The sequence below is a fragment of the Piliocolobus tephrosceles genome, unplaced genomic scaffold, assembly GCF_002776525.5.
Source record: "Piliocolobus tephrosceles isolate RC106 unplaced genomic scaffold, ASM277652v3 unscaffolded_1156, whole genome shotgun sequence".
In the NCBI taxonomy this organism is placed as follows: Eukaryota; Metazoa; Chordata; class Mammalia; order Primates; family Cercopithecidae; genus Piliocolobus; species Piliocolobus tephrosceles.
The window spans coordinates 7,906-17,533 of NW_022292710.1; the positions used below are offsets into that span (position 1 = coordinate 7,906).

Below are 9,628 nucleotides of genomic sequence, written 5' to 3' on the forward strand. Positions count from 1 at the left end.
CCCGTTCTGTTTAAAATTCCAAAATACTCTTTCAAAATGCTAGTGGCATTTGGTTTGTGCATAAAATGCTAAACACCTTCAAGTGAAACAAATATCTTCAACAGTTTGATTCAATCATAGCATGTGAGTTACACATCTGCCAAGTTGTAAAGCCTCAGGCATTTATAACATTTTATGCATGGTCAAATGAGTCATTAACATAAATTATGAAAATCTCTAACAAGTTTTTTTCTGGCATTAAATGACCAAAGGAAAACTGGGTTCTGGCTGGCTTTCAGGCCTGTAGAGGCAGACATCGGCTGACATAAGCAAGCTCCTTCCCACTGACGTGGCCTCATCCCAGGCCCCTCACCCGGATGCCCACAGGCCCCTGGAGGAGCAAGCTGACCTACCCACATTTCTCAACTGCACAGCTGTTGCTCACACTGCAGATGGAGCTCAAGGCACGAGTAGGCCACCACGCTAAAAATACCACGCAGCGTCCACGCCAGGTGACGGTGGTTTTCACTCCATCCCAAAGCCCCATATTTGAGTTTACAGCCATGACTACTAAATGGATTTTTAGACCCTCAAGACATACTTTGCTTTTATGCAACAAAGTTACAAGATTATCCCTCAGATATAGGCTCTGAAACTGTGGAATAATTATTTGGGAACAGAGCCTCTGTCAGATCAGGATAAGCACTTGGGACAACACCCCGTGACCTCGGCCCACACAAACCCGTCCAGACCAGAGGCCTCCCGCACTGCTCTGTCATTTCTGTGGATTTCTGTAAACGAGGTATTAGTGCAATAAGGAACAGATGAGTGCCCTTGGAGGGCAGTTTCTGAGCCTCCCAGCCACACAGCCACGTTCAGGCTGAAGCCGCACCACCTCCAGAAACACTGTCCCCCACCGAGGTGTGCCTGGCTTCTCCCTTTTTCCAGAACTTAACAAAACCTGAAAGGACAGGTCTGTGTAGAAAAAACAAAAACTACTTACGATTCCTCTTCCCAGTTCAGGCTGTAGGAAGCTCCTTTCAGCCCTCACCGTGTTCTGACTGTGGCTTGGTTCCCAGAAGAAATAAAGTCAGAATTCTAAGTCCCTGTCTCCTGGGCGGTGTGGCAGGCATACATACCTTCAGTTACATGAGGAAAGGTGTGGCGAGCCCCCTTCCTTCAGTAAAACTGCACGGTTCCCAGAACCCTAATGCCATCCTCCTCATGCCACTGTCAACACCTGGACAGAGCACATTTCAATGCGTGCACCTTAGTGGGCTAGTTTTCTATTTCTCTACTAAATCACCCCAAATGTAGCACCCTAAACACTAACTTCTTTTCTCACATTTCTGGAAGCTGGAGTCCAAAACGGGTCCCACCAGCTAACGTCGAGGTGTAGGCAGGGCTGGCTCTAGGGGAGGCAACCGTCTCCTTCCCTCCCACGGCCTCTAGAAGCTTCTGCATCCCCTGGTCCATATGGCACCCACTAGTCTGCAGGACCCACAGCAGCCCTGACGGCTTAACAGGAAGATGCAGAACGTCAGGAGCCCGAGCTCTAGTGGAAGGGCCAAGCCTCTCCAACCTCCCAGCTCCTCACGCACTCCCGTGAGAGCTAATATAGATTCCATTTTAACTAGTCTCATCTGTGTAAGGGGTAAGTGCCCAGCTGTGAACTGGTTAACCTCGCTGACACAGACCCCGGGAATAAACTCACAGGCCATGGACCACTCCACAAGCAATGAGCGACCACCTGCTCGGGGACCTCCATGGCCCAGCAGAGCCCTCCAGTGTCTCCCGTGGGCTCAGGGACCGGCCCCCGGGGTCTGCAGAGCCAGAGGGCCCTGGATAAAAAAGAGCTCCCATGTCGGGAGGTGCCCGCCCACAGTTGGGTTCCGGGTACTTTAAGAAGCCCAGGTGGACAAGCCACACCACGTGCAGCTCCATCACCAGAATAACGCCTGCACGTGGCAAGTGCAGGGGTGGCCACCCTTCAGCCCGGCTGACCGCGCTAAGCACATCACTGCCGTAATGCCCAATCAGACTCAGCTGCTGGCACAGTCCAGGCATCGGCCCCCAAGAACATTCTACATCACAATTCACAGTACTGATTGCGATCAGAGCCACACGTGGCTGAATGTATTTACAGGAGGACGCCACAGCCAATCTGGCTGGACTGAGAGCATTTCCCACTGTACATTCTTACACCACCATTTTATTTGCGCTTTATTAAACTTTTATGGCTTTTTCTGCCTATCTTCTTTATGGGAGTGTTTCTTGTTCTTATGACTGCAGTGATACTTCAAGCTACAACTCTCAATGTGTAAAATTAGTTTGGAAGGCACCTTATCATTAAACATTTCACAAGCAAGCAATCAGAGGCACCTAACCCGGAGGCCTGTTTTCTTCTCTGAGCCAAACCTACATTGGACTCAAAGAAAACGGCACACGGAGAGGGGCTGGATCTCCAGCACCCATTTCTAGGGGGCCTCCTGGGGAGCAGATATGGAGGGAGAAGCCCTGGGCTACGGTACTGTCGTACTAAAGAAAAGTCCACTTGGGTAAATGTAAGCACCAGATTTCAGAGATTAAGCAAACCATGAAAAGAAACCACTAACTACAGCTTCTCCAAAACAGAATTAAACTCCCTTTAGTTTGAATGGGAAAAGCATAAGTGATGATCAGGATACAAAAGAAATGACAAAGTGTCTGAACACAGGAGAATAAACAAGGGCCACTGTCTGTTCCTGGGTCAGTGGAAGCCTCTCATCTAAGCTGGATTTAGAAGGTTGCTACTTTGGGCTGAAAGTTATCCCCAACCCTAATTTGTAAGCAAATGGATCAGAATGCTTCAATTATTTCAAAGTTCAGCAGTAAAGCTCGGCAACTCTCATAACCATTTTAAATGGTATGAATTTTAAAGTGATTCAATCTGTTGGCTGGAGTATCTAATGGCTTAACCGCAGGGTCATGTTGGAAAATTATTCCAACTGCTTTTGTTTTTCCTACTGAAGATGCATTTGAACGTTCTTGTAGTTTGCAGTTGGCTGGTTCTGATGTTTGGTCCTGAGGAGGCCCAAGTACCCGGAGAGGAAGAATCTGGAACCTCAAAACACTCGAGTGTTATCTGAGGAGATGGAGACCCCAACCCGAGGGCCACTGACGGACTCAGCATGGGCACATCGCCGCCTGAGGCAATGGGCCACATATTTGCCACTTACAAAACAACATAAGCACACACCCCTAGGTGATGGAGGAGGGGGGAGAGAGGGAGGAGGGGCATGTTCCGTCCACCAGGGCAGCTGCACTGCAGAGAGAATGGAGGGTGTGTTGCCTCTCAGGACAGCAAGTTCAAGCTGGCCGCACCCCAGCCCTTTCGGCAAGCCGGCCGCGCGCCCTTTACCCGTGAGTACGCTTCTCACCTTGCCCGCCTCCTTCGGCATGTCGGCCCCACCCCTCCCGCCCATCTGCCTCTGCACCGCCCTCCCGCCCGTCCCAGAGCAGCGGAGGCCCGCCCTTTTCATCTACAGCCTATGGCAGAGGACGTTGCCGTTCGCGCTGACCAATAGGAGTGGTGGCCGTCACGGCAAGCCCCGCCCCGCGCCCTACGTCGGGTTCAGTGGGGTCCCTCGCCAGCCCCGCGCTGATCATACGCCATGTGGCGCTGTGGCGCGCGGCGGGGCTGTGTGCGCTGAGGCTGCTGAGCGGCGGGTGAGACGCTGCCGTCAGCGGCTAGAAGTGCTCGGCTGCTGGCACCCGGGAGAGGAAGGTCCAGGGCGGGCCGGAGACGTAGGGGTCCGCGTCCCTGCGCCCAGGCCTGGCAGCTCCCCGCACTGTGGGCGCCCCGCCCCCCAAGCGCCTGCCAGGGCCTTCCTTGGGCTCCCGCATCCGAGGCTCTGAGACCGGAGTACGACGGAGCTCCTGCGCCTTCCGGGGCTGGGGGCCAGGCCTGCCCGTGCCGCTCCTGGCGGGGCCCTCCATTGGCGTGAGCTTTAATGGGGGTAGTAAATGGGGCCGGCAGTTGCGGTTCTCGCTGATGGCTTTGCTCCTAGTTCATTGTTGTTGGAGGCCGAGTCCTTAAGAGACCCGAGGCGCCCACTGCCCGCTCTTAAAGTCCGGCTGTGTTCAGAGAACTGAAGCCTCCCGGAATTTAACTGTTTTGGTTTTTTAATGACTCAATTTATGGGGAAAAGACGAAGCGGTTTAGTGTTCATGGTAATCCACGAGCCCGTATTTAATGTAACAGTTCAGCGCTGCAGGCCCAGGCCAGGGGGAGACACGGGGCGTCCGTGGCGTGAGTTTGGCAGCAGGTTACTGGAAAGTTCGGGGGAGACCCTGGCCTTACCGCGCAGGGGTTTCCTATCATGTCCTTGCTGATAAGTAACTTCTTAAAATGCTTCTCTGTCCCATAATTCTGAAATTTGCTAAATCAGTAAGCAAATGTTGACTATAGCATATCTTCATAATGTTGACAGTGACTGAATAGGTGTTTTTTTCCCCTGTATATATCTTTAAAATATTTCGGTGGAATATATTAATGTAGAAAAGCCTGTAAAACATGTAGTACAATTTAAGAGAATAATAGTTTTTTTTTTTTTTTTTTATGAGATGGAAAGATGCGGGGTTGCCCTGTTTTTCTTGGGCTCCTTACCTCAAGTGGTCCCCCCACCTTGGCCTCTCAACATGCTGCGGTTACCGGTGTCAGCCACCGCGCCCAACCTACTTATTTTCTAATTATTCTTACCTGGATGAGATGGCTTACACTTGTAAGCCCAGCAGTGTGAGAGGCTGAGGAGGGGGATCACTTGAGGTCAGGAGTTTAAGACCAGCCTGGCCAACATGGTGAAACCCCGTCCCTACTAAAAATACAAAAATTAGCTGGGCGTGCTGGTGAGCACTTGTCGTCCCAGCCACTCAGGAGGCTGAGGCAGGAGAATTGCTTGAACCCAGGAGGTGGAGGTTGCAGTGAGCCGAGATTGCACCACTGCACTCTAGCCTGGGCAACAGAGCGAGACTCTTGTCTCCAAAAAAAAAAAAAAAGTGTCCCCATGACCAAGCTGAAGATTTACCCTAACTGCTCATAACCCTCTCTCTCCCTCTTAGATTACCACTGTCATGACATAGAGAAATGTCCTTGCTTTTTAAAAATATTTTACCATCTCTATGCATTCTGACAGTATCTTGTTACCTGTTTGAATAATACCTGTTTAGGATAATACTGTATCGTGTGTATCTTTTGTTTAACATTATGTGACCCGCCTCTTTGTTACATACATCTTTGTTACAGCTGTAGGCCCTTTTATTGGTAAGTTGTTTTTTTTTTAATTGAATGATTAGTCCGCAGTTTATCCAGTCGCTGTTACACCTCCAGCTGAGTTGAGTTTGGGACTGTCAGAGTTCGTGCTGACAATCTTGTCCGTGAGTGCTGGAGCAGCAGTGTAAGGTGTGGAGGATATAGACCAAGAGGTGAACGGATTTCCAGTATGCAGACTTTTTTTTTTTTTTGACACCCAGGCTGGAGTGTAGTGGCGTGATCTCGGTCCCACTGCAACCTCTGCTTCCCAGGTTCAACGATTCTCCTGCCTCAGCCTCCCTAGTATCTGGGACTATAGGCACCCGCCACCGCACTTGGCTAATTTTTGTATTTTTAGTAGACACTGGGTTTCACCATATTGGCCAGGCTGGTCTCGAACTTTTGACCTCAGGTGATCCACCCACCTTGGCTTCCCAAAGTGCTGGGATTACAGGTGTGAGCCACCACGCCCTGCCTCTTCAGCTTTCTAAAGAATGCCAAGTATTTTCCAAAGTTGTTCCACTTTGTACTCCCTGTAGCAGTGTATGAGGGCTCCTGGTAATATTAGGCTTTTTAAGTTTTCACCAATTCAGTAGGCATGTAATGGGATTTAACTATAGTGTGAATTTCTTCCAATATTTTGAAGGCTTGTGAGGATTCTGTGAGGGAAAGAAGCCCTTTTGTTTAAGAGTTTCTTAAGGGGAATTTTAACCATAATTGTATTATAGTTATTTTTGAACATGTATAAAGAAAAGGTTTCCAACACTGAAGCTTTAGTTAAGATAAAAGGTCATTAAAATGGGAAGGACCTTACCAGAAATTAGTTTTCTGGAATGTGCAAGATTTTGGAAGATGCAGTATTTAATTTTTTTCTAATTAATCATCTTTATCACATGAGAGTATTTTCACTATGTGGCTGAATAATGTTAACCAGATAATTTTCCTGCAGTTCATCTAACTTAGATGACTTTTAATCTAGACACGCACACCGCAGAGCGTGGCGATGGAACAGTAACCGGGCTTGTGAGAGGGCTCTACAGTATCAACTAGGAGACAAGATCCACGGATTCACTGTCAACCAGGTATGGGTCCTTCTCGGCACCTCCTTATAAATCCACATACATTGCAGGTGCGGCTTCTGGCATATGTACGGGCCCTTCAGGGTGGAGACTAGCCTTGTCCTCGTGTCCCAAGGCACACTTGCTGTGTGCACTTGGTCCGGTGACTCATGGCACCTGGACGGAGGGGGTGGCAAGTGGTGTGGTGATCACAGGGAGGTGGTATGTGATTGAGGGAGAGGGCCGGCTGGCATGACTGGAAGACAAGACAGTTTCTTTCATACCGAGAAGTATGGACACTTACCAGGAGGCTTACCTAGAGTAGGAGAAGACCTTCCACCCCGCTCAGGAGTGGGGAGTCTTTCATCTTTTTGGGGGTCATTTCTATCCTCCCAGCCCCTCCAGCTGTTCTGGAAGCCCCAGCTTTGTGCTTCCAGCTACCATCGGGGATCCATCCCACACTAGGAGAAGCAAAGACTGATCCTGGAGCCTCTCCCCGCTGTCGCCAGCTAGCCCACTCCAGCATTTCCCCTCCCTGCAGGCCCGTTCTGCGTACAACAGGAGATTATATGCACAGAAACAGGAGACACACGGCCGATGTTGGAAGGGGAGCTGTGTTACTGAGGTGCAGTACACAAAAGCAGGAGGCACTCAGCAGACGTTGCAAAGGGTGCCGTGTTACTTAGGTGCAGCACAGTACCGTGGGAAAGGCAGACACCAGGGTGAATCCTGGCTCTGTGATTTGGGCAGCTTATGTCATCACCCTGAGCCTCAGGTTTTTCATCTGTAAATGAGGATGAGAATACCTCCCTCACAGAGTATATGTGACATGATTAGAAAATGCCTAGCCAAAAAATAATAAAAAATTTAAAAAATAGAAAATACCTAGCCAGTAATAAGCACTCAAAAAATATATATACACACACATTCTCATCTGCCTTTTTTAAGTCTTATTTTCCTTGTTTGTAGGATAAGGGACTTGGACAGGATGGTTCTGTTCTCTCCAGCTCTGAAATACTGGCTTCCTGGTATCATCTAATTTCAGGCAGAAAAGCCAGTTTTCTCAGTGTGTCGAAGATCACCATTTCAAAGGCCATTTTGTCTAAGTTTAACTGGCTGTGTTTTTCTGGTTAACTCAAGTGACATCTGTTCCCGAGCTGTTCCTGACGGCAGTGAAGCTCAGCCACGATGACACAGGAGCCAGGTATTTACACCTGGCCAGAGAAGACACGAATAATCTGTTGAGGTACATGGTGCATTGTAAGAACATGGTCTTGAATGTTTTATTTAAATCAGGGATGTCCAGTCTTTTGCAGAGATGCAAAGAAATGCAGTAGCTGACAGACAAAGGATGGCTCTGGGAGATGCAGAAGGAGCATGTCACCCAAAAGAGAGCCAAACGGGTATCCTTAAGGAAGGAGCAAAGGGGCTGAAGAAGGGATTTGTCATGAGAGATGGGACAGGAAGTTCTCTAGAGGCAGAGGGAGATCATGAGAATGTCAGGAAGAGACGAGAGATGCTCGCACATCTGGGAAGCTGACAATCCATCAGCATGGCCACGAGGAAAATAAGGAGAAGCAGAAATAATAGATGAGGCTGGATATAGAAGCAGGGTTCAAGCTGTGTCTATTGTGGTAAAGAGTTGTGATTCTATCCGGAAGGCAATAGGTAGCATTCTAAACAAAGATCTTTTAAAACAAGAGTCAGAAAATATTTTCTGCAAAGGGCTAAATGTTAAACATTTTAAGTTTTCCAAGCCATATGGTCTCTCTGTTAATGATTTAGCTCTTCCATTGTACCATGAAAACAGCCAGAGACGTCATATGACACATGTATGTGGCTGTGTCCCAGTACAACTTTACTTACAAATGCAGACTGCGTCAGACATGGGCCATGCATGGTAGTTTGCCACACCCTGTTTTAGAAAGCTCAGGTTTGTGATATGATGGAGAATGCCTCTGAGAGCTCTTGTTTTAAATGGTAGAGTGAACATACACTGCAGTTCTATCCTGCTTGACCCAAGCCCTTGATAGTGAAAAGTAGAAAAGATAGATAGTAAATAGATAGATGACAGGCAGGTAGATAGATGATAGATAAAGAAAATACATAGCTGTTCCAGAAAACAGAAAGGGATAACTTCATGAACCAAAAAGAAAGTAATATACTTTAGAAAGGAAGCAGGCTGGAAAATCCACAGTTGCAAAGCAAATAAAATTTCCAATTGCCTTTTTGAATCCTTTCCTGAAAGTAGTCACAGCTGACTTCCTCCTCTGTTTTTTGTTTGTTTGTTGCTTGCTTTTTTGTGGTGTTTTTGTTGTTGTTGTTTGCTTTTTTTAAAAAAAAGAGACTGAGGCAGGAAAATCACTTGAACCCCGGAGGTGGAGGTTGCGGTGAGCCCAGATTGCATCATTGCACTCGAGCCTGGGCGACAAGAGTTAAACTCTGTCTCAAAATAAATGAATAAATAAATAAAACAAGAAATATATATTTATGTCTAAATATATAATTATAATACATAAATGTGTATATAAATATACATTTATTATAAATTTATTAATATATGAAATATGTTTATTTCTGAGACAGGATCTGGCTCTGTCACCCAGGCTGGAGTGCAGTGGCACTATCATAGCTCATTGGAGCCTTGAACAGATGGCTCAAGCGATCCTCCCACCTCAGCCTCCTGAGTGGCTAGGATTGCACGCACACAACACCATGCCTAGCTAATTTTTAAAATGTTTTGTGGAGACAGGGTCTTCCTTTTTAGCCTATGCTGGTCTTGAACTCCTGGGCTCAAGTGATCTTCCTACCTCAGGCTTCCAATGTGTTAGACGTGGGCCACTGCATCTGGTCTAATGCATTTTTTAATTTGCGTGTTTATATTATTTAATATTTTTAAGTACTGAATGTGTTGAGAAATCAACTTGCAGGATTCCCGAACAATGGACGGTCAGCTCTCATGTCCTGGTTCATATCGCCCCAGCACACCACGGCTAGAAACCTTTCAGCCAACTTCCACTTATGTCTCCAGGGGCAGGACAATGTCACTTGGCCAATCCCCAAGAGGGACTCCGGAAAGGCAAGAAACTATTCTGTTCTTTATAATGGAACCTGACCAGGGAGAAGGCAGCTGGGAGGATCAGCTGGGCCCTCCAACCAGCAACGTCCAACATCGACCAACTGCCCTAGAGCTACACTGTGCTGGGCATTTGGGGCACTGTTATGAGCAAGAGTTTCCATTTTTCTTCTCATGGGACCTTCATGCTAGTGGCAAGAGACAATTTTTTTTTTTTTTTTTTTT

General features: G+C 47.7%; 1 long non-coding RNA gene across 13 annotated transcripts; it reads left to right on the plus strand.

The window, feature by feature from the left end:
• Positions 1 to 3,566: 3,566 nt before the first annotated feature.
• Positions 3,567 to 9,622, plus strand: LOC113220428. 13 transcript variants are annotated; one of them, XR_003307301.1, is made up of 5 exons: positions 3,567 to 3,687; positions 6,249 to 6,351; positions 6,724 to 6,952; positions 7,297 to 7,573; positions 9,258 to 9,622. It is a non-coding gene; the product is annotated as an uncharacterized LOC113220428 (long non-coding RNA). The 13 variants fall into 13 exon arrangements; XR_003307303.1 differs by lacking the exon at positions 6,724 to 6,952; XR_003307304.1 differs by lacking the exon at positions 6,724 to 6,952 and having other exon boundaries at positions 7,373 to 7,573.
• Positions 9,623 to 9,628: the final 6 nt, after the last annotated feature.